This window comes from Zonotrichia leucophrys, chromosome 1A (assembly GCF_028769735.1).
Source record: "Zonotrichia leucophrys gambelii isolate GWCS_2022_RI chromosome 1A, RI_Zleu_2.0, whole genome shotgun sequence".
Lineage (NCBI taxonomy): Eukaryota > Metazoa > Chordata > Aves > Passeriformes > Passerellidae > Zonotrichia > Zonotrichia leucophrys.
The window spans coordinates 38,485,186-38,511,048 of record NC_088170.1 but is presented as its reverse complement, the minus strand read 5'-3'; the positions used below and the strand labels follow the sequence as shown (position 1 = coordinate 38,511,048).

General features: G+C 40.7%; 1 long non-coding RNA gene across 2 annotated transcripts in view; it reads left to right on the top strand.

Moving 5' to 3' along the window:
- LOC135457444 (uncharacterized) overlaps positions 1–25,216 on the top strand; it is a 40,291-nt gene extending 15,075 nt beyond the window's left edge. Inside the window, exon 3 of one of the 2 annotated variants that reach the window (XR_010442732.1) lies at positions 23,418–25,216. This is a non-coding gene — a long non-coding RNA (uncharacterized LOC135457444). The remainder of the gene's footprint in view (positions 1–23,417) is intronic. The other variant, XR_010442734.1, reaches the window with a different exon arrangement.
- Positions 25,217–25,863: the final 647 nt, after the last annotated feature.

Here is a 25,863-nt window from a genome sequence, read left to right as displayed (position 1 = left end):
GGGAAAATCGCTATGTTACACTTATCTCTCTGGTCTGAATTCATTCAGATGGATATGTTATGGCATAATTGTGTGTGTGTATATTTTTTTATGTATTTATATGTATATTTATAATTTATTTCAACAATGTGGAAAAACTAATAATGTAGCTGTATGTATCTAGTGTAGAAATCTATAGGTTTCTCTACCTCTTTGCAAAGGACGTTAGATTTTTTTTCTTCCTCAGAATGTAGCTAGTGGTGATCTTCCTCTTTCCATCTAATCACAAAGAAATCTTCTGTTTTGCTTAGTAATTGAAATTGGCATTTTTGCTTTTGCTGCTCACAGGCACTGCTCCACAGGAATCAATACAATATCTGACAGTAACAATTGATTTGCAGCACTTGCACCCAGACTGAGGATTTCAGGGATCAAACACCTTGAGAGAAGAGTAAAGTCACTTTAAATTGAGAATTACCACAATTGTGACTTCATTATACTGTAACTTTTGCACATCCCAGCAGCACCTTGAGAGCTCCTGTGCTTGTTGCTTTGGTACTGACAGCTGAGGAGCATAAACCAGTCACATTCTCAATGTACACAGGCACAATGTAGGCAGCAGCTGGCTGGAGGTGAACCCAAGCTCAGTGCTGGGTTGCTCCTTCACTCAAGCAGTTGTACCTTGGTGAGCTGGCAGGGACAGGACAGTACAACCTCCAAAGAAAGACTGAAAGGAGTTAAGAAAAAAGTTTCTTCAGTTGTCTTCTTTTACTGAAACGATACACGGAGGTCCGTCAGCAATATGATCCTTAACTGTCATTAATGAATGAATGTCAGAGGCAGGGTCATTAGATTTTCAGATGCTGGTTCCTTCCTCCTTTGTCATGCTGGCAGCAGCTTTCTCTGATGAAATGTGCAGTACATAGCTTTTCATTAAATTTCTGTTTCTATTCTCAATGGGATTGCAGTAGATCACAGCATTTGCTGGTATACTCCAGGCTGCTTTAAACTGGCAGGGGGGAGTCATGGATAAATGAAAGGTGGAAAAAGCACAAAATGCTACCATAGATGTCTAGATCAAGCAAGGTAATGCTTCCACTGTTTTCAGCACTTCCAATCTGAGATATTCCTAGCATGCTGTTCTTTTGCATGTATTGGTACTAAGCAATGTGGCCTCTTCAGATGAAGAAGCAGGGATTAATGAGCCACACAGAAACTCTAATTTGTCTGGGTTAGAGGAGATTAGTTTTGTTTAGACCATTAACATAATTAATCTTGAGACTAGAAGTGTTCATCTAGTATTGCAGACTCACTGGGGTTTTTTTCAGAAGTTGTAGCCCAGCACTATTAAATGAGAATTTCAAAATATGTTATATTTCAAAATGAGATCTCTGTTCTTTGAAAGTATTTAGAAATTATGTGTGTTCTATAATTATGTAGAAAAAAAAATATGCCATTGCTCTAATAATTTGTCCCACTATAGTGTCTTGAGGGACTCCAAACTGGTCAGCTCCAAATCAGGAGCTGCATATAAGGTTTACTATGCTAAGGACAGAAGGCAAAAAAAAATAGCCCAAGTAACTTGCAGAGCTGTAAATACTTGGTTGACTTGGTGCCTTTCTGTCCCATCATACTGTCTGGGGAAACATTTATATCTTTTAACATCTTCTCTTTTCCCCATTGCTAAGTCTTTTATCCCTCAGAATAAAAAGGAGCTGAAGTCAGACCATGGGAATAATTTTTGGGCAACAGAAGGGGACTGCTATGGATCTTAGAAAGTACTCATAGTGACTAAACTGTTGCCTGTAAGGGACAAGAGTTATGGCATACAAGCTTCTTGTCCAGTCAGGGAAAGCCATTTTCCTTGCATTTTGTGGGGCAATTACTGGCTTGGAGGAAAACTAGAAAAAGTGAGGCTGATGAGAGAGGGTCCATCTCTACTCTATGAGACTCCGAAGGATGGGTGTGAAGTTACACCTGCTTCTGTAGTTGTGCACTTCCAACCATGAAACAGCTTTCCTTCCTTACCCTTCGTGAGATTTGGGATCAATGCAATACAGTTCGTTCAGCCTGCAACCGGCTTGGCTTTAAAAATTCTGTTTCAAGAATCATATGGCTACAAATCTGTCTGAAAAGGTATAAAATATTAAGGCACTGGTGTTAAAATAAGTGTGCAGACTGACTCTGCTATGGGAAAAAAAGTATTTGCAAAAATGATATTGGGATATAGCTTGTGTTGGTCTTTGATTTAGTTTGAGGGAATTCAGAAACTCTTAGAGAAACATTTTTTAATGTGGAGCTGCTAAGCAAACTTGTCCTAGCAATTTTCCAAAATGGAGAGTTGTGCTTTATAACTTAGAAATGGGGTTTTATTTCCAGCTCTTTGAGAGGAATGGGAGGAGCAGCTTTCCTTCTGACATTTACTTTAATTCATAAAAATTACAGGCATCTGCCAAAATATCCTAAATTGTGGAGGAGGTAGAAATTGGGTCATGGAGAAAGATTAATGTCAAGCAAAAATATTTGCCAGTAATTTTATATGAGAAGGGGAAAACTGTGTGTGCTGCATAAGAGCTGTCTGGCTGTAGGGTTTTTTTTTGCACAACCACATCTGGCTTGTTGCTTTAACAGAGAATGAAGAGAGGGGGCTAGAATTTGGATAATTATCTTTGTGCTTGTTTTCTCTTCGTCCTTTATGCATCTATTAGATCTCTGTCACCATGATATTTTCTGAAAAATCCCTTTGCCAGGATTTTTCTCCTGAGAAGCCTCAGAAAAGAAATGTAAACAATAATTATCTGATTGCTTGGAATGTGGTCTGGAGGTTGCTTACCAACTGGTGCATCTTTGATCGGTTCCATATGAATTGTTTTTACTTAATGACCAATCCCAGTCCAGCTCTGTCAGACTCTCTGATCTGTCACAGGTTTATATTATTCATTCTTTTCCAGCCTTCTGTCTGTATCTTTCCTCTGTAGTTTAATATAGTTTTAGTATATAATTTCTTATAATATCATAAAATAATAAATCAGCCTTCTGAGACCTTGGAGCCAGATTCTCATCTCTCACCTTGTCCTGGGACCCACAGCACCACAACAGATCTCCATGTCCTGTCTTGCTGCTTGAATTTATTTTGGGCATCTTTTTGTTCAGAGAGAGGAAAGGCCAAATCCTCATCAGACATACCTTCCACAGGGGTCATATCTTATGGATGCAAAAAGCTTTAGGCAACACACTAGCAGTGGCCTCAGCAGAGACCTTGGAGCCGTTCTTCTCAGTGGAAGGAGGGAGCTCTCACAGGCTCCTTCAGACGGAGTTTTGTGACCTGCAGGGTGGAGTGTGCGATTTGACAGAGGTGGAGCTGCTCCACCAGCTGGTGACAGCTGTGGGATTGAGGGCCTGTCGCTGGAGAGCAATGAAACAGTCATCTCTTAAGGGTAGCCTGAGGGTGTCAGAATAGGGGAAAGAGGATTGAGAGTTAAATGGGAGCTGCTGTCAGCAAAAGTGCCTGGAGATTTAATGAGGATTTGGTTTCTGTTTCCCAGAGCAGCTATTCACCTACAGGAAGAAAAAAAGAAATCCTCAGAAAGTCTAGGCACAGTAGTCTCACTTGTCACAGTGTGCCACACTAACCTTGGCACAGTCTCAGGCTTGATGTTGGCCTCACCTATGTCCCAGAAGTGCTTACCCAGCCACAGCATACTAAACAGCAGCATATCGAGGTGCAGATTTACAAGCAGAGCTGCTGCTGGCTTCAGGAGTCACGTGTGATTTCCTCTCCCTCTCCCCCTGTGAGTTTTATCTCCTACACCACTCCTATGAGCACTGCCTTGCAACCTAATGACAAGATTACACTGAGGGCTAACTGTGCAAGTGGGAACACCACCTTTATATCCTTCCTCTACCTCCTAGGGCCAGCTGGAGATGTGTTCAGCCTCTTAGCTAATTAATTATGCTAGCTTGAAATAACCCTTCAGTCATTTATTACTTTTCGGAATATTTCTTCTTTGGGATGCAGGAGCGTGTTTGAAACAGCTGTAATTCCCTGCCTGTGAAGGAATGCAATGAAGTGTCTTTTAGACGAGCTTTATGGCTCCTTTTCACCAGGAGACATGACAATCCTCGTGGGCAGTGATCATCTGCCCTTGTCACACTGTAATGTGCCAATGCAAGATGCCAGTGCATAACTAGGCCCTAGTCTGACTTGCATGGGAAAGCATATCAGATGCAATCATTTTGTGAGGTTATGTTAAGTATTTTTATTATTATATTATGTCTATTAAAAGAATATTCATAATTTAAATAGAAATCCATTTCTTAATTTCAAAGATACTTCAGATAGATGTGGATTTAACCTGTCACCTTGGCCTTTTCCAGCAAGCAGTATTGGCTTTTTGACTGTGTACTTCCAACTGCCAGTAATGATACAGGATGCGCTTTTTTTTTTTTTTTTTTTTGCAGTCTATTTGAGACAAAAGCTTCTCTTCCCTTCACTTCTATTCTAATGGCTTCTCTTTTATTCTGGGTATGTACAGAATTTTCTTGCTGGCAATAATGTCTCTCTACTGCAATAAAGTGCATCTTTCAGCATCTTCAGAGTGGCCACTCTCCCTAGGATGCTCTGAAATTATTTTCTGCATGCTGCAAAACAGCCATGTGGAGGATATGAAAATTTATCTGGCAGAGTGCCCTCTCCTCCAGCAGCACGAGTGCTCTGAGGGCCACTGCCATTCCTCAGTGGTGAATGGTGCTGTGGTGTGGCAAGGAGAAAGCAAGAGGCACTTCCTGAGTTCACCTAGCAAAACAAAGGCATTTTTTGTTTTCATGTCAATCTAAGAACATCTCTCTCACTTTGCCAAATTAAAAACTATCATTTTGAACATTTTCAATCCTTAATGTCTAGAAATAACTGTAAGGTTTAGAATTCCTTCAAGGACAGAGGGGTCTGGGGCAAGGAAGGTCTGGTTGTGTCCCTGATGAGGCTGCTCATGTAGTATCAGTAACTGAAGTGGTTTGTGTTTGTCATTGCTAAGCCAGAGCCTCTGCACAGAGTTCAAATCACCTAAGCGCACACAAATGCATTGCCTGATTTTGAAGTGCCCTGCTAAAGATTATTGTTACTCATATTCATGACTAGATTTTAGCCTTTAAGAAAGGCTACTGTTGAAAAATGATGATTTAAATTATAATGATTACTTAAACCCTGGACAGCCTGAACTGTCTTGAAGCAACTTAAGTTATTCAATATTGTACTCACCTGGGGAGACAGTAAGAACTGCCTACAGCACAAAAGGTGATGCTGTTAACAGACACTAAACTGTGAAGGACTAATGTTGTTAGCTGAGCTAGCAGAGAATTCTCATCCAGCAAGCCCTAGGAAGTAGACTGGGAGTGGGCAGATTTAAGAAATCCATGTAGCATTGACTGTGTAAAGTCCCCTTGCCCTGGAGAAAGGCAGAGGGATTTGCCAGATGCCTGCACGCCATCCCAAGAGGAAGGAGTTGGCTTTAGAATTGCTTTGCTCACTCAAGTGTTTCCAGAGATTGAGAGGCATTGAATGAAATAGGCTAGATGTTCTTCACAGGAGCTTTGCTACTGTGTGGAAAAAGATCCCTGGCTTTGGGTTTTGATAGAAATCCTGACATTTTTTGACACTGGCAATCGGGGATTGAGCAAGATGGGTTGTGTGTGTCTCTCTCCTTTGCATGCTGACTGCTTCTTGGATGGAGGATTCAGGGTGGCGGAGGAAGCTGGGTTTGAGGCAATATTATCTCCTTTTCTGTTTAAACCCCCTGCTTGAGAAGTAACTTGGTTTGTCTCTGAAGGGCAGGAAGTGGCAACTGCAAGGCAGCAAATGAAATAATGTCAGAGTAAAGGAATGTGTCACAGGTGGGGTGTGGGGGATGTTTTAATTGTGTGGGTCAGAGTGTAAGTGTCTCAACATAAAAATGATCATGTATTTTGATGTAATCTGCAAATGGGATTGTGCCAGAAGAACATCTGACCTGACCAACCAGATGGCCAGCTAGCCCCAGTACTGCTCAGGGACCTTCTCAGACAGAGGTGGTGCTTTTAGTTATGGTGATACTGATTAGATTATTTCTCATGCATGTATTCAGTCACTTTTTTGCATTTAGGGAAACTTGCAATGTCCCTAACATCCTTTGGCAAGGAATTCCACAGATCATCTATGCCTTACTGAAAGGGCTACTGTTTGGGGTTTTTTTTCATGTCACCCTTGTTTGCTTTTGTATCCAAGTCATTCCTCGCTTCCTATTTTACCTGCAGGGTCTGATGCCTCTCTCTAGCTTTCACAGTTCTCTTACATGACTCTGGGGATAGCTTGGGGTGAGGATGGTGACACATCAGAACAGATGCAATACACAAAATGTGGGCACATCATAGATGTGTACAGGTGCATTAACAGTGATCCCCTTTGGTCCCTATTCCTTTCCTAACTGGTCATGCCATTAAATTTAGTTTCTGGCCACTGATGAACAGTGAACTCGTTTCCGCACTTCTCTTATGATGCTAAGCCCTTGCTTCAAAGGAGTGATTGTCAAAACTACTCACAGTGTGTGTATAAAGTTGTTGGTTTTCCTCACGGAGGGTGCTTTACCTACACTGTACTCCCTCTGCCTTTTTATAACACTTCTGTTCAGTATTTTGGCAGATCTTTGTTGTCCATCTTTGTCTTTAATAATCTGATTAATTTATGCTTCTCAGAAAAGTCTATCATTACATGATAGGGTTTTTTCCTAGATCATTTCTGTATATGATGAGTAGGACATATCCCAGTGCAGATTCCAAAAGGATTTTTTTGGTGACCCCTTTCTTCTCCTTTGCTTGTTACATGATCATTTGAGTTCCATTATGCTATGGCAGGTAACTTTTTAAAAGAATCTTAGCTAAAGATCTTGTTGAATTCCTTTGTATTTCTGGAGGAGGAAGATTTGAGATTCCCACAGCGAGTGTCTGCTCCAGCTGTGCCATGCCGCAACTGGGCAAAACTGACTGCCATCAAGTAGTTCTTTAGAATAATTTAAGGGAAACTAAAATGAACAGCAAATTGCAATCACTACAGCAAATTGCACATAAGTTGCTAAATCTGAGTTTATTTTCCATTAATAGAGCATCAAGAATCAAAAAGAGTTTTTGTTATTCTGGTGCTGGATTACCTAAGAAAAATGAGATTTAATATTGCAATTCAATGAGATTTAATATTGCAATCAGAAGGACAGTCATGATGTACTTAAATGGGGAGAGAAGGTGTCTCATCTGTAAATATTCACTGCTAAGCTATCTTAATGAATCAGGATATAGAGTTTACATGGATATAATCTTAAGTTTATGCTTATTCTATGCATTCAGAATGAGTTCTGCTTTCTAGGGTATTAAACTCAAAAGAGTCTTGATTCCTCACTGATATGATTGGTCTGAAATTTTAAAAATTATGTTGTTGTTGAGTCCTGACCGAGGTGATGAGAGAATAAAGCCTGACCTGCTGATAAACCATATGGTACTGTATGATATTATAATGATGTCACTCCCTTCCCCCTACACACACAGTGTCTGTTAAGGACTCATTTCTTAATACTAAGTGAACCCAGGTGGCCTTGTGAGTGACCCAAGTCTCTTCTTTGGTCTTCTCCAATGATGCACGTTAAGATCACGGAGATGTTTGTGTGATGCGAAATACACAACTGGAATAAAACTGCATGACACACTTCCAGTCAGAGAGACACTGACTCCACAGGAGGAAAGTAAAATATACTAAATAAGATGAAAATTAATCATCACTCCCCATATATTATTGACTTATTCCAACTCCAGTCCTATCAACAGAGAATTTTGTGCAATTTTATGAAAAAGAGAGAGGTGAATGAATACTTATAACTGACATCAGAAAGGGATATTGCAATAAGCCTCTGCATGTTCAGAAATTTAGGAAAGTGAATTTTCTAGTTCAGCTAGATAAATTACTTGGAAGCCATCTCCTTGCCTAATAAATGAAATTATGTAAGTCTTGTCAGTTACGGTACAGTTCGACAGGTTGGAAAGGTTTGAAATGTATTCAGACTGCTGTGTAGTCTAAAGATCCCTGTTGCCAAAAAGTTACCTACAAGCAGTAATATTGATGAAACAGGTTAGTAAAAGAAAAAAAAATTAATATAGTGCAGCAGTGGGGCACATCACTCTCCAACATGCCTTGACAATCCATAACAATACAGGAAACATTGTGTTCGGGTAATTGTTGCTGCTTCTCAAGATAAATCAATTTGGGAAAATTAAGTGTGGGGTGACATGAAGGCAATAGCAATTTATCATGCCAATACTCTTGGTTCTTTCTGAAACAAGGCAGTACAGCTAAAAAGGCTCTTTTTAGTGAATTCTGATGAAGTTCAGAATGATTTAGTACTCTCTGGGATTTTCTTTTACTATTGAATTTTTAAAAATATTATAAAACAGCTATATTTAAGATAGCTAAATTGCCATGGATTAGACTGTCTTATTCTCCTGCTAAATGGTCTGTGTTTACAGGGAATGGAGGCTTTTCTTCTTCTAACTTAGTTACAGTCAGGAAGACCCTGATGGCTTCATTACATTTGAGCCAGGACAGAACTGTGCAAAATTTATGTCCAGGAGGTCAGTGAGGGTTTCATTGTCATGGGAAAATTGTAAATGCAGTTTAGAGGTTAGGAGTCTCTTAGCAATTTTATTTAACTCACTAGCTCAGGGAGAATGGTAACAAATCAATCAAACACAACTATGAAACAAGAGTGGTAGAATACTCCAGAAAAAAACACATTGTTTTTTATAATTTGAACACTTTTTAAAAATACTTTGTAACTACTGAAGTTGATTTTTATTATTCAGTATCAGTATGCCACTGTGAAGATAAGAAAAATTTTGTCCATTCAGAGTGAATTAAGATGTTCCCAGACAATTATTTGTAATAGGATCAGAGGATCATTTGGTGCCAATAGTTCCTGACCAGCAAAACTATGAGAAAGCTTTCTTGCAATGGCATTTGGAGAAGAAAAAAAAAAAAAAAAAAAAGTGAAACTTTAACCCAATTCATCAACAAAATAGATGCTTTCCACAGGGCTGAAATCCCAGCATCTGTATAATAATAACTCTTTATGAATCATTTTTCATTAGCTGTTGAACCAGAATTGCCATTATGGTGTTCCAATGCAGTGCCTGATTTGCTGATAAAGGTTTTCCTTGTGTATCTCAGAGTGAGAAAAATAAGTACTTGCATGGTGTCACTACTGTGGGGTTTTATGATCAATGCTCTAGGAAGTGAGCTCAAGTGATCAAATTATTGCAAATTAATCTGCAGCTTCTGAACACAGGCCTCTCATCTCATTATGATTCGTCATCCTGTGATCTTTTGAAACAAACAGGTCTGCTAGTCTTGGTTAGACAACAGGGATAACAGCTGATTCAATTCTTTTTTATATCACAAAGAGAGCAAAAAACCTTTCCAGAAACTTCAGGAAAAATAACTCTCTTATAAAGTATAGTGGCATTTATGCCATGTGTTAGTAACTGACTTAAAGACATTAGGTGAACTGAATCCCAGGAGAAGATGAAAGTCATTCAGAGCTGGTAAAAGCAGCCATGGGATCACAGAATATGCTTTATTATTATTTCCTGAAGAATAGATATTCTGCTGCTGCTCCTCTAGACAACAGCCTTGAATTTTTTTTTGGAGAAATATTTCAATGTTAAGGAAGATCTCATGCCTCACATGTTTGTTCTGTCCTTTGAGAAGGTAATTCCAAGGCCCACACTGAAAGCATTTGTAAAGTGGCACGTTTCTTTGTCCACCCACAGTTAGCCCTGAACACTGGCTGCCTTTGCACATGTGAAGGGACCTGTCAGTACTGGAAGGACAAAATATATTTTTTTGCCAATTAATGTAATGCACTGTGGAGTGACACAGAGACTCTGGGTTAGTTTTGTAACTCCTTTTAATTCAAACTATCAAATTGTCAGTGCTTTAATACATCATAATACAGGTGATTTACAGAAACATTTGGCATGCAAACAAATACCCATCATAGTTTGGAAATAATAAACTAAAACCAGCCAGTAAAATTGATTTTGCTCAGCCTCTTGCAAAAAAAAAGTTTTTCTGTTTATTCTGTTGTGGTTCTTAATGGAGCTATTCCTACCAACACACTGAGTTCCAGCCAGAGTACAGAGTATATGCATTAGCAATGAAGTAAAATAGCAAGATTCAGGCTCCTGTTTGTTTATAAACTAAGCCACAAACATCAAAGCTGGAAGTCAAAGAAGATGTGTGTGTGTGTATATAAGAAATGTCCTAATCAGTTGACAGTGCCACAGAGGCACAGAATGTAGTTGAAGTGTGTATGCTGTGAAATCTAATGAGCAATCTTGCTGTTGCTGATGAAGGTCTTGTCAAGACTGAACAATTTATTCATCATCACTGTGTCCGTACCAGTGACAGCACAACTGTTAAACCACCAGATTAGTTCTATTTTCCCCTAAAAAGTGAAACAGTAGAAAACATTCCACCCACTCATCCCACATTGATACAGCACACTCACTGAGCAGCCCTGGGAGTTAGCTGCTGGCGCCAAATGGTCTTAAATGTGATTGTTAGCAAACTCAGAGCCATGTGGAGAAGGAAAGGTAGCAGAGATTTCCAGCCTGTGCAGAAAACTCTCCTAGAGCAAGAATCATTGGAAGCTGCTTGCAGAAAAAGACTAAAGAGCCATATATAAATCCAGAGGCTGCCCCACAGCATTGTGCTGTCTCACCATGACAGAGAATAAAATACAACATGCAGCTGTAGGCATGCAAGGCAAGTGTAGGAAATGGAAAAGAGGAGTAAACATACCTTCTCCTACTTTGCACACAAGAGATGTGTGCAAATTCTGTAGGACCTGTGTAAAAATTGAGTAAAATCCTTTTTTTTTTTTTTAATTCAACTGTGCAACAGAAGGGACCATCTGCAGAAATCCAAAAGCCATATAGCATATGGTAGTGTTTTTTCCTCCTTTTATTTAAATGGTAGGAAGTCTGTTGCTGTGACTTCTCTCTCTTACTAGGTTCTCTCAGTTACTTTTTCTTGGCTGAGACAACACAGGTATCGTAAGAGGTACAGGCTTGTCATGCCTGATGTGCAAAAGACTCCAATGTGAGGAGTTTCTTAGATGTTCCATGGACATCTCCAAAACCAGAATATCCCTTTATGCATCACTGCAACAGCAAAGCTGCATCTTCTGTGGCACAGTTTGGTGGTGTTCATGGAGTGCTCTGGCTACAGAAGTACCAAGCACAAATTTACCTGTGACTTGGAGCTTATATTAAATCAAGGCCTCTTTAGAATGATGAGATACCGTCCTGTATGGGGAGACAGCTCAATTTGTCATGCAGGAGATGACAAGTGATCCTGTGGAGTCTCTTTAACAGCTGAAATATAATTCTGGGCTGCACAAGCTGATACCATGTGAGTCCCTGCACCTGTGGTTCTGACAGACCTGAGCTGCGTTTCCTCTTGATTGCTGATATACTTTCATTGCAGGCACACACCGTGTTGTTCTTCGTGCCCTGTAACCGGAGCTGCCTTTCAGAAAGCTAGATTTTTTCAGAGATTGTCTCTGTAAGCAATTTCTCCAGTAGCCAGATATGCCATATCCCATTAAAGTTTACAAAGCAGAGCCAGCAAGGATGACTAGGGATTAAAAAAAAAAAAAGTTTATCTCTTGATTTGAAAATGTGCAAGTGAAGAAAATCTTGCCTTCAATAATTATATTGCTGAAAGAAATAGAGCTCAGAGATAATGGAAAGGCCAGCGTAATTGCTTGTAGTATTAAACAGTTGATACACTGGGGAATTTGAATTGCTTAATGAACTGACTTAAAGGTAGAGATATTATGTCCTTTAACAGTAACTGCAAATGTCCTACCAGACATCTCATTTGAGACAGGGTTTTAATTCTCTCTTTTCTCTATCTTCCACCTCTTACACAAAGATGAGGCAATGATATCCCTCTGGTAATGGAAAGATATAAAATAACTGTAAAAAATCTACACATTTTGAAAAAGCTTTGAGCATCTTAAATTTGGGTAGATGATTTCCCTCTGGACTTGCATGCTCCAGCTTCAGCAGAAAACACATCCAAAGGTTTTCCAGTTAGGTAACAATACATATATGCCAGCTGATGCCTTCTGACTTTCTTTCATGGGGTGAACTTGGCATGAAGTGGATGAGTATAACCTCTTTAGAGTTCTTTCTGAGAAATGTCATAGCTGCTGATCCTTTTCTTTTCTTGTAGTTCTTCACTGGACTCTAGTTCTTATGCTAGTATGTTGTAGTGTATCTACAGGCCTACCCACCCAAAACTTTCCTACAGAACATCTCATATCAGGAAAGGCAGCCTTGATTATTCACCTTCATTTAATTTGTCTCCTTCCTTTCTCCTCCTCCATCTTCATCCTTCTCCCTCCTCTCAAACACTCATTTCCTTTGATATTAGAGAATAGCAAAGACAGTTAAGCAGGCAAATGTGCTCTCAGACAAGCACTCCCAAAAAAACCCACCAAAAGCCAGATTGTGTGCAAAGGGCTGGCTACAGCTCCTGTGGAGGACTGTCCTGAACTGTGTGCTCAAGGGAGGTGACAGCTGTCACCTTCTGGAAGCAGGGGAGAGGCCTACTGGGGAAATATCAAGGTTATTAAAGATCAAATGCTTGGAAGTTGGGGTGCTAAATTCTTCTGAGGATTTTCAAGAGACTCTTTGGCTTTCAAGACTGCTGGCAGTGCTTGAACTCAGCATTTCTGTCAAAGCTGAGGCAGGTGGGCTCCACAGCATATTTTGCCCTGCTTTGTGTGCCCAGACCCCTGCCCAAGCTGCACATTTAGAGAATGTGTGTATGGTCCTTTTTATGTGCCCAGGCAGGAGGGAGCTGGGGTGTGCTGTGATCTCCATATCCAAGGGATGAGATTGTGCAGGATACTCCAGCTGCACCATCCCCAGCCCTGGGATGCAGCCTGAGACCTGCACTGCAGAGCTGATCATGGCATTCACACTGCACCAGGGTGAGCCAAGGACTGTCAGAGCTCTTGAAAAGTCATGGTCCATTTATTCCTGCATTTTCTATAAATACTTAGGCATCTAGTTTTAGGCTTCCATGATAGGACTTCAGGGGGAAGGGGCACCTGCAGGAGTTTAACAACCACTCACTTTGTTTTTCTGCAAATCTTTTCCGAAAGAACAAAAGGTTCTTTAAAGGTGTTTCAATCAGAGCACAAAACTTCAAGTATTAGGGCTCAGTGCATTTGTTTTGGGTGACTCAAAATGCGGACAGGAGAGGAGGAATGGCAGAGTGTTCTGCCATTCCTTCTGCTGCCTTCTAGCCCTGATTATTTTTTAGCGAATTAAGAAGCTCTGGCCCAGCCACCTGAAACAATTAGGTCACTTTTCTTGTGCAGCAGCTCAGGGTGTGCAGTCCTAAACAGAGACTCAATGAAGCAGATTTGTGTTAGATATTAAATGACAGCTGAGTGGCAATAGTACTAGGAGTTAAGTGAAATTTTAAAATTCCCCAAATGGAAAAATGGCACCATTAAAAGCTTCATCTGAGACAATTATTCTTTTTTTTTCTGGAATTATGGGAGACAGTTGGAAAGAATTTAAACAGAACTTTCTTGCTGCAAAGAATGGATGCCAGAAACGGAAGGCAATCAGAATAGATCTTTATTTTCTGACAATAGCTGGGCTTGAAGCACTAGATGTATTAAATAGTTTCAACTCAAACAGTAAAACTCAGTTATGAAACAATGTACAAGAAATCTGAAAGGTATTACATTTGCACAGAGGTGGAAAATCTGGGAGATCTGAGGGGAGGTTGCAAACTGTTTGAGGAGGCAATCCATATTTTTGCCTACTTCTTGATATCCTTCATGAAAAATCAGGCAGTAGTAATGTTTCAAGGCCAAGAAAAAGACATCAGAGAACCAAAACTAATGGTTAAAAAGAGAAGTTTGGTAGCCTATACAGCAGCTCATGAATCGTGTCCTTGAGATGTTGATTTTATGTGGGTTAAGAGAGACCTAGACAGGCTCAAATGTACATCTAGAGAGAAAAAACTGCTCTGCTGCACTTTTTGTGTAACAGGTAGCTATAAAGTTACATAAAGTGTCTCATTGCTAAGAAAAGGTTGGGTATTCTCTCAAGGAGGTTCAAAAGGCTGTAAGAAAAGATACTGCAGAAAATGGAAAAGGCAGAGTCCACACAAAAAGACCTCCACATGTAAAGCTATTTATGTTATGAAAAACAAACAAAGAAAAAAGCCCAGACAATCCCTTGCCTTTAGAAGAATAGCTGTGGTTCATACAGATTCTGTTGTTTGGCAGGAATTTAATTTTGGCAAAGTGTATTCAGCATAAAGCAAAAACACAAGTGTTACTGTCTCTTTGGGACTCGGTGGACAGTGCTGCAGTGGAAGATTAGTGGGCTATCAAAATGAAGTGTGCTCAGTTTCTGTTAGAGGCAGGAGCACAAGCCAGCAAAGTGGGACCTTGGAAAGCAATTATAGGCTATAAAAGCAAAGCAAAAAAAAAAAAAGTGTTTATGGAAGTGAGCATATACCCTTTTTATCAGAATGTGTGGTATACAACCAGGCAGGAGAGAGGTGTATTTTCTGGTGTCAGGAAAAAAAAATATCTAATTACTTGAGGATATTCAAGCAATATCCTCTTCTTGGAACAGGAAGCAAATAACAGAGAGAATATGAAGTTGTTTCAAAGGGATGCAGGAGCTGAAAAAACGTCTTTTTCCTCTGTCATTAGAAAAGGTCTCTTAAGGCAGGGGTGTCAGGAGGAGGTGGGTAAGGCCTGCTGCTCTGTGACCAGAAGGGGTTTGGAGGTGGGTAAGCCCTCTGCTCACAGCAGGCTTGGGGACAGCTGCTCTCAGCCTCTCGCAGCACGTGAAGCCTCAGATGCTCTTTTCAAGCACATTCACATTCTCCCCCTGTGTGAGAAGCACAGGTTTGTTTGTCTATCACAAGCCAGGAGTGTGAAAGTGTTGTAAATAACACTCTGCCATCTTGCCCACGCAGGGCCCTCCCTTCTCTGGGCAAAGACCTCCCAGTGTTGCCTCCTTCCCTGGAGCTGCTATGTTGGCATCACCTCCTGCTGCAGTGCTGCTCCCACGTGGGCCCAAAGGCAGGCCCCATGCTCAAACAGCCCTTGCAGTTATTGCAGGTGCTATGAGGCTTCAGCAAAGTCTCCTGGCAGCTTCTCAAGTGTCCAGAGTTGCCTGCCTTGGGCTGAACAAACAAAAAAGCAATCCCTCTGCACTGTAATATAGTGAAGTTCCTCACTGATACGTGATCCGCCAACAAAAAGGTCCAAATCATTGCCAGTTTGTCTTTATTCACAGACAAGGATGGAAGGCAAGATTCCCCGAGTTGCTTAAGTAGCTTCCTGCCCAAATCACCCACCAAATCAGCCACCTGACCATGCAAAGCTTTCTAGTAGCCAAGGGGTTAGAAACTCTGATGAATGGGCTGCAGCTCTGAGGTAATAAGTGACAAATCAGTTGTTCACACCTCTTTGAGCCCAACAGAAGCACAGTCTTCATAACAGTGTGGTTAACATTGCAGGTTGGTGTTGTGAACATCACAGGTGCTAAGAAAAAAATGAACGCCCACGTGTTCAAACAAAGCAGAAATCAGTGACCGTGATCTACGGGGTAGGAAAGGGTCATACAGTGACCTGAGAGAGGAGCAATAGCTGAAACCAACCAAGAGATGTAGATGGTATTGTGATGGACAGATGAAGCCTGCCACAACTTGCTTATCTGTGACCAGGAGTAAAAATTACTCCTTACAATAGTCTTACTATCTGAGCACAAAGCTGGATGCCTGCTAGCATAAATTGCTATTTTTCCCACAGGTCATGATGTTAATCTTAGTGACAGTATGCACTACAAACGTTAGTTCCTGAGTACTTCTCCTCTTTGGTGACATCTTGTTGTCTAGTGAGTAAAGAGATAAAGGTTTGGTGACTTGTTGGGTAATTCATTTTATCTTTTCAAAACAACTCAAGAATTAACATTGAATTTTCTGGGAATTTGAAGGAATTAGTGTTTTCCCCAGGATCATCCAAGAAAATAAAATTCTTTTTCTTACCCAAGGAGACCTACCAAACCTACAAGGAAATCCTAGATGTGAGGGTGAGGCTCTATGAGACTAGCACACAAATACATTTCAGAAATTTCCTGGTTTGACTTTTCTACTTTGCATGGGACAATTAAAATATTTACTGAGCCAAAAACTGGAGGTGAATTGCCTGGCACTAATCTGGGAAGTGGGATAATTGTAGTTATGTCATGAATTGTGTTTTAGTTCTGAACACTTGAGTGAACACATTTGTTAAGGTTCATAGTCATTCCCTTCCTTTGCTTTAATTTTGGTTAAAGATGCCCAGAACTAGGAAAAAATATTTTTATTTTACTTGAAATTTTAATTTATTTTTTTTAAGAAACTTGGTTTGGATCAGACGAAGGAAAGTATTTTTGTTCTGCATGTGGAAACAGATGGGGGAAATTGTTCATGCAAGCCTAATACTACCCCTTTTTCACCGGGGGTGAAGGAAAAAGAGAACAGGATTTATCTGTGCTCAATGATCTTTCTGCAACTGCAAGATCCTTAGCTAGTGGTTACTTGCCATAATCCATGATGTCAAATATATTTTAGGAGTCAGGTCTGCTCTGGTGGCCATACATTCGCATAGCAAGAATTCAGCAAGCAAGGGCAGGGATTACAGAGACAAATCTCACCTTTGGGTTTTCTGCACTGCTCCAATTGCTTCCTCGTGTGTGGCTGGCAGCCAGAATAGACAGAGCTGTGCATGGGAGGTGGCATGGGAAGAGCAGGGCTCTTTGGCCCTGAGTCAGCCATCTGTGGATGTGGCACTGCTGCTTCTGCATCCTCACGGGCTCATTGCAGCATGAGTTGGGCTCGGTGAACTTGCCTGCCCTGGCAGCAGCTGAGGGCACCCTGCACTGCAGCCTGAACCCAAACACACACAGGAAGCCAGCAGCCTGAAATAACGCTCTCTGCAGACCAGATCTCTGCATTTAACAGACCTGTTAAAATTAAAGGAAGGCTTGGCTCTATCTTTAGCTGCTAAGTATTGCTCAGCAGTCATTTAGACCTTTTTTTATGTCATGAACAAAAAGGTGTAGCTGAGGAGAGCCTTTCTCAGAGAGGCTGTCATGGTTTGAGCCTGGCACAGAGCCAGTGCTCCCATGAAAATGCCTCACCCTGGTGTCTGCTGTGAGATGTGACCAGGAATAAGCAAAACAGGCTCCAACTTAAACATAAAGAACACTTTATTACCTAAAACTACAGGAAAAATAGGGAAAGACTATAAGGAAAAGAAAAAAATCGAAAACCTTACAAAAACCACTTTTCCTCCTCCCCACTCCCTGACTTTCCCAATCCAATACATTCTCCCAAAACAACTACTGCCCAGCCCGGCACGACACTTTAGTATACTCAAACTGCAGTTCATGAAGAGGAAAGGAGTCCTTCTTGTTCCATAGGCTTCTGGAGACACACGGAAACCTCGGATGCTTCCTTGTCACTTCGGCACCGCCCGGGGGAAAAAAAAAGTCCTTTTGCCACTTGTGACATGTTCCTTCCATGCCCAGTGCTCTCACCACCGAGACATGGCCAGAGCTGCTTTTAGGGTGGTCTTTCAAGGATGCCTTGTCTCACTCCAAAAGGCACAGTCTCTGCTTTTGGGACAACTGTCCCCCCCATATTTTTCCAACCCCCTGGGGCCGGGGGGTCCTCACAAATGAACCCTCCTGGTTTTGAGGCACTGCCTCCCCCTAAATGCAGTCTGTGTCACAGGAACAACTGAGTCCATGGCTGCAAGAAAAAGTCCAGCCAAAAGGCCACTCCAAATCATCTCTCCCCATCCAATCATCTCCACAATCTCCGGGCCAAAGTCCTTATCTCATCTCATCTCTCATCTCCCTTCTTATTCAGCTTCGAGGAGGATTAGCATTTTTGCAAGGCCCCAATCATGCAAGAAAGGGTTAAAAGTTTTCAGTCTCTGCTGTCGGTCCCGGAGCGACTCCCACGCACGCTGCCCACACGCTGCCGCTCCGGCCGGGCAGTCTCCCTCCTTCTCCTCCTGGCTGGCTGCTCTCCTGGGGGGAGGGGGGGGGGGGCTGGCTGCCCGATGTCTCGATGTCTCTTGGGGCTCCCCCACCCTTCCATCCTTGAAAGCCCCCTCAACCCCCACCTCTGTCCAGGCCCCAGGCCTACCGCATGGCTGGCCCCTCCCCCGCCCAGCAGCAGCGGGCCGGGCGGGGAAGAGATCTGACCTCTTCGCCCGACGATGTCCAAAAGAGGAAGTGCCAGGGCAGTGCCTTGCTTTTAACCCCTGTGTATTCTCGGAGGTGTGTCCAAACCCCACTGGCTACACCAGGTGTCAGTATGAAACCCAAAACCTTCATTGGTTTGACCACAGCTTCCCAGAATTCTCACTCTTTCCTGGTCAAACCATGACAGAGGCACAGTGCTGGGGATGAGATCTGAAAATGCAGCTGTAGTCCCAGCACTGATGATGGAAGTATTTGACTGTTTAGACAGTTATTTTCAGTTCTGTCTCTCAAAGGTACCTGGAAATTATTTTAAATGCTTCATAGAACAAGATGTAGAGCATCTCACTGCACTTACACTGTCAGGGAGTTAATGTTTAAAAAACACTTATTTTTTGTTTTCTTTACCTCTGTTTTATCTAAACAGAAATAGATCTGACTAGTTTGCTTGCAACAGTTGCCTATAATGTAGTTGAAGAGTTTGCTACTCATCTTTTTTCATTTTCAAAATGCTATAAAGAAGAATTAATTGTTCAGCTGTTACTCTGACATCAAGGGAAACTAACTCAGAAATTATTGTGACTGAGCTTAGAAATGGGCTGGGTGCCTGCAAGGAGGCATAAGAAAGCTAAAAGCAGTATAATTTTGCTTTATGCAGTTCTCTTTTTGCTGCACTATCGGAGTAGAGCATTCTAGTTAGGGGCTGAGTGTCTCAAAGTTGTTTTTTCTTGCTTCTAAGGCTGTGAGAAGCTTTGGTACATCTCAGACAAGGGTCAATGAATTTGATGTTTGTAATCTTCAAGCATTCTTCATGTCTCATGGGCTGGGAAAATTAATTAAGAAAAATTACATATTCAAGTCTCTCTGATGTCCCAATAAAGCCAAAATTTTCAACAAATCCATAGCAACTTTTAAAAGAAGAAAAGAACCACAGTGTATAACTAGGTCAAGGAGAATGGGTTTATTTAGACTACAGGTTTCAGTAGCTGAATCTGTTTTAAGTCAGGGAGAAGTCAGGTTGCTCTCGACATTTTGAAGATGAAAAAAATTTTACTGTCATTGCCCACCTTGAAGAAAGCAGCACTTGTAGCATCAAACTTGTCTATTCTAGGAGAAGGCTTGGAAGACCAGGCCAGTGGTCTGACTACCGTAATTCATCTGTGCTGAGTCTGAGCAGAATATTACAGGAAAGGCTGCAGGTCTGACTTGCCCCCGCCTGGAGTGAGAAATCTGATATTCAAACACAGAATTACTTCTTTAGTGTACTGCTACATGAAAAAAATATTGCATCTCTAAATGCAGCTGAAGAATGACTTCTCAGTGCAGCTCAATTCCAAGGCACATGCTTTAGGGCTATTCCTCCCTTCAAAGAGATGCATACTGGCAAACTTGGGGCTATTTTCACAGAGCAACCACTGAAGATGCTGGGGAAAACAGAGGCAGAGAAGTCTCCACTTTAGTGATAAAAAAGTCCCATTTCTGTGCCATGGCTGGGGGCCATCTCCAGTGCTCCTGGTGGGTTTTCTTTATGGGCAAGGCAGTTCAGGAGGAGGTAAAATTCAAGTGCTGGGCTGTGGGTAATTTAAGGCAGGGCAGCTTGTGTTCTGGAGACTTTCTGGTCACAGAAAGGCAAAAGTAAGCTGCTAGATCTGTTTTAAAAGTTACCCCTGGGAAATACAAGGGTTTCATTTATAACCCATTTTTTGTTTTGTTAAAGAGGCCAGCCTTGAATTTTACTGCAATGCACCGCAGGTAGCAAACCTCCAGCATGGGAAATGTGAGCAACAAAATTAATTTCCCTTTTCAAAGAACAGAAAGATCTAGAAAACAAAATAAAGGTTACTGAAGTTTCCTATGACTGCAGTCATACCTTGCTTACAGGGCTTCAGGAGAGGCAATTAAATCTGCAGGTTTTTTTGGATGCACTCCTGATTCTCAGCCATTCTCTCTTTGAGGTTTTAACTGTGGTTTAACTGCTGTAGCTTTATCTGGAGCTAAGCAGCTTGCATCAATTTCAGGTGGCTGCTGCTTATTAAAAAGTGAACTATACCTTTTGTCTGTTCTTAAGGGATGTAGCTGAGGTTCTGAGATCACATTTGTGAGGAAATAGAGCAGTTACCAGACTGCACAAGGAAGAGTGGCATTGGGGGCTGCATTTGCAAAGCTAGAAGGACTTTAAATGAGAGCAATGCTGGCTTTCCACCATTTTGTCAGCACAGAAAACCTGACTGAAATAGAAGTATTCTTGTTTGTACTGTTGTTGTTTCTACCAATGAAATTAGGTACTCAGCAGTAAGCTGCAGCTCAGGCAAAAACTGTTCAGGCAGCCACAGACTATTCTGCTGTTCATGAATCTAATCAAAATCGTGTTGCTTGCACCCTTCCTCTCCTCACGAGTTGCCTATTGCCTTCTCACAAAAAAAAAAAAATATGCTTTTCAAAGACTGATTTTTAAATCACGGCTCATAGCAGAATGAAGACCTCATAGGAGTCTCTAAGTGCTACCACAGTACAAGTCATTCTTTAAGTAAATTACTTTCCTCATCACTGACTTTTTTCCTGGAATTCTTGCTTTCCTACCATAGTGGTAATCAGGGACAAAATACAGAAAAGAGGTTTAGTGAAGATCAGGATAGAAAATCAAGAACAATGGCCTAATTTACAGTAACTTGCCAAAATACAAGTTCTAACATTAAAAAAAATGTAATAATTTTAAAATATTTTCAAATTTCCCTACTTCTAGTAACACAAAAACACCTTTTCACATTTCAAGTGTGGATATTCATAAGTCAGCTAAATTGCTTCAAAGCCTCACCTCTTTAAGCTAATGAGCTGGCTTCACACTGAAGCATGGGCAAAGTATCCATATATTTTGTTTTGCAAGGTCCAGGTGTACAGGTCATAATCTCCACCAAAAAGACAGTAACAAACAGTTTGGAGAAGACCATGTCTTGATTTAATTGAGCTCATTGCCAAGTGAATGTGTATCCAGCAGTTAGATGCAGAGCTTGTTTGCTTTCTAGATGCTGATAAAATAACTGGTAGTATATGAGATTGATGATTGAGTTTGCAATTAATACCAAGTGATGGCAACATATAAAATTTGGGGTGTGGGAGATATATGAGGAGAAGTATAATTAATGCAGATGACCTCTTAGAGCTCTGATTTTTTTATTAATTTGGTAGGTTATTTATGTTGCATTCCTTCCTCTGGCTAGATTCTGCTCTGTGCTTTTCTTGTGTGGTGAGGGCAGGAATCTGTATTTGATGCAGTCAAATTGGCAATAAGACAGATAAGCAACAATATATAGAACAGAGTGACAATTTCCTGCATTCCATTCAATTTATTGAAGGCTTTCTAATATGATAGATTATTTCTCTCTCCAGGATAATGCAAGGGGACTGCAGTGCTATAGTGTATAGTTAAGCTTTTCCCATTCTTTTGGTTCTTTAACTGGTTTTTACTGCAGCAGCTTTTCTGATGACTTATTGCATTAACAGGAGTAAAAATGAACCTTTTTGTCATTGCAGCACCACCACCTCCACCCACAGTTTTTTCACAGACTTTTTGGAAAGAAATTTACAGCCTGCTTTATATGCACAATTAATAGTAACACATTCTCCTATGTTTTTATAGTCAGAGGAAAGGAATAAAATTCAATAGGATTTTTTCTTCTGTATACATTTCCTGTACACATACCTAAAACCAATTTTATAGCTAAGCTAAGCCTTCAGTTCCATATCTTAAATTTCATGTCTTCATTATGAGTGTAAACAGTTACTGAAATCTCTCTGAATACATAAAAAAATTCTAAATGCAATTCACTTTCTAATCACTGAGATTTCCTTCATCTGACTCCTCCTCATTTTTCATCTCTAAGGAAACAAGCATTCATTTGCCATGAAAATAGGCTCTTGGTTTCTTGATAGTTGACTAGTTCCCACTACAAATACTTTTTTCACCCCTTGCCTTAATTTATTGTCTAAGCCATCTGCTGGTGACATCAATGGTGATGTTCCAGAGGATTTTGATTGGAGGTGCAGGAGAAGAGGCAGCAGGAGGCAGAGGTGGAATGTCCTCAGAGAAGATGAGTGATTTCCCAGTGAAGGAGAAGGAAGGAAAGCACAGAACATATTGGGGAGAAGTTGAACTGCTCCTACATAAAAAGATATTTTAAGCTCATGTCAGCTGTTAGAAATCCATATACAGAAAACTCAGTTTCAGGGACTGCTTCCATCATGCTAACACTATGCAAAACTGATCTTAAAAATATTAACAATAATTTATTCTCGGTAAACGTAAGAATTTTCCTTTCAGGCATCCTGGCCTTAAATCCCCTTTCATGTTAGTTGGCTCTGATCCTTGATTCTATTTTTCTGTCCGGTGTTCCTCCTTCCCTATGGCTGTTTGCTTCCAAAAAAGTTCCCCTGCTACACATCCTTCCCAAACTGGTCTTCATTATCTTTGGAGAATGCCCCCCGTGGTGTACTGGGTGTCTCTAGAGACTGAGTTTCATGGACAATACTTCAGTGTGTTGTTCCTTGCTTTGTGACTTGTAATGAAGTGAAAAGCTTTTGAACATGAGAAGCTGGAAAGTGTAAAGGTAAAAGATGCCTATGGGCAAGCAAAGATGTCTGTTTGCTCCAGGCACCATGACTGCATTGTTAACCACCTCTCATCTGCAGAGCTTCTGGCAAAATAGTTTGATGATGTTGTGGGAGTGGAAGTGTTCTGCTCACCTTCACTGAACACTGTGATGAGAAATAAATACAGAAATGATAAATGGCACAGTGAATGTTCATACACAAGTCACTCTGTTCTGAGGATATAATTTCACCCATTTTAAGTTGTGAGAGGAGGAAGAAGGGCAAAGTACTTGCAAATTCCAACATATTTGACTGGTGTTGATGAGTAATGAGGCTGTTGGCCCAAGTGGCAAAGTTTGTAAAATGCTTAAGACACAAGATGATTGCCTGCATAGCCACAAGAAATTCAGGTGATGAGACGCAGATATTTAACACAGACAAAAATATTGACTGTTTCTTTCTCTCCTCAGCAACAAGGGCTCAGGAGGAGTAGGATGTTTCCCCTGCAGCATGTAGTAATATCACCAGTGCTTCTACTGCAACTATAGCTGATCCTCCTTTGTGTTGTTAAAGCAAGAAGGCAGCACCATTCAGTGACCCTCACAAGCTTCTCCGATCACCTTTAAAACAAAAATAGGACCTATTTAGTAAGCCTGATGAACTAAAGGGCATCTTTCATGCTTTAAAAAGAATTATTCTAAAAAATAAGGAATATTTGTAATGCTTTTTCATAGCTGTTTTTGAAAAGCTAAGTTTTGACACAGCTGTCTTTAATCCAGTTGACAGTTTTACTGTTGTTGGTAGTGCTTCTAATTAATACCTTGTGTTTTATCACATCCTTTATGTTAATGCCCTTAAGAATTAAATTAAATTAAATGAGCTGCATTGTACTATTGTGTAATAGGCTATGAAAGGGCTAGACATATCTGGAGTGGGAGAAGACACTGCATAATCACACCCAGAGCATCTCCAGTGGGTAAGGAAGGGAATATGGTCTTTATCAGGACATTCATACCTGATAAGGAAGCTTCATCACCTGTCAGTGAATTCTATCTGGAGTCACGCACAGACAGATCTTATATCTCTTAACTCTGTCAAAATGGTAGGCCAAGTCTTCATGTGAAATTAGGGGGTATTGATTCAGTGAAGTCAGTCAATTTGTGTCTGTTTTCATATAGTGAAATTCTAGTTAACTGGCCCCTGGAGTTGGTTTGATTTTTAAAAACAGAAACAGAAATTGGTTACAGGTTTCTCTGCTTGTGTACAGGCTGATAACACACACAACTAGTATCCAGGCATGTAGTATTTGAGATGTTTATCTCTGTTTACAGAAAAGGTTTAAAATCTACAGCAAGCCACCAGTTGTTTAAATAGATTGGGTTTATCAGTGCACTGCTGACAGCAGTTGAACAGGCAAACAAGGCTGGTTTTTTTTCAATGCTACAATAAAAGTACCTTGCTTAAAGGAGGATGATGAGAAAGCAAATACAATTGAAGCAGTGATAAATAACCCTTGAGTATGTCAGGACAAGGACCCTTCCAAGCCAGACCATTGCATGGCTCTACACTGCTAACACCTGTTATTAGCAAAGGATTTTTCTGTTCTGCAGTCGTGATGAAAGGCATAAATTCTCAGAGTAGGTGAAAGTCATTCTGCCCTGGTAACAAATTGACAGCCACCCAGTGCAGACAGGGAGTAACTGTGATTGACATATAACTGGAAGCAGTAGAATTTTGAGTGACATAAATGTGTATGATCTTACAGGACTGCAATGTGGGTGGATTAACAGACACAGACATGTAGAAGTGAAAAGCAGTTTCTTGATGCTGCACAGGATGCAAGTTTGAACACAAAGCGCTTCAGGAAGTGCCCTGAAATTCATACTTGTCTTTGTTTATCTTTCTTCAAGACAATATAACAACAAGAAGAAAAGCTGACAAAAGCCAAAAAAAGAGTATCCCACATCCTTGTTTGCTCCTTTTTGTCACAACATAGGAAGAGCATATCAGAAAAGTCCAAATTCTTTCACACTGCTCTCACACTGGCACAACTTTAAAGTCTTGGTAGTTTAATTCCTGTAAGCATCTAAAAGTTTGGCTGATCTCTGTTTTGTCCTTTCCTCTTCGTCTTGAAAAAGTAGCCCAGAATTGCTGGGGGAAGAGGGGAGTTCGTTCCAGCATTTCTGTGTTTTGTTTTACACTGAAAAGAAAACAAAGAACTTGGAAATAAAAATGAGTGGAAAACCTGACAAATCATTCTTGAGTCTCTGAAATTATTTTTTTAGGTTTCATTCCAAATTAAGACAATGGCTTGCTATTTTGTTTCATTTCTAAATGAGAATCAGGTTACCCTTGACAGTCATATTATTCCAATGGCCTAGCTCTATCCTGTCAGGATCTGCTGGAAGGAAAAAAAAACAAAGGAGGCTGCAACTTTTATGAAATGCTAAAAAAGATAAATTAACAATGTTTGGGATTGAAATCACTTTGTATTTTAAGGTCTTAGTGCAGAGTAGTTGTAGTTAAAACAATCTGAAGAATTGATATAATTACAAAATGATAGGTAGTAGATATTTTTAGTTAATATTTTGCCCAATGTCTAAATTTTTCATTTTCTGCACATTGGTAACTGCTTAATTCTAGACTTTAAGTCCAGACTTTTCCCTCTGAGCTGATGAATTCTTAGAAGTCAGCAAAAGAATTCCTAGAAGTTTTTAAGTATGCAGAAGCTGCAAAGCCAGCTACAAAAGTTAACAAGGAAGATCAATATCAGTGATAAGTCCCATGCTCAGAAGGACATCTTGCTGCAATTTCAGTTGTCCCCTCCAAAGCTGTCAGGAGCTGTGGAGTTCACTGTCATTCATCACTCAACATTGCCTGCATTGAGACTGATGCACTGGGCAGCAACTGAGCTGC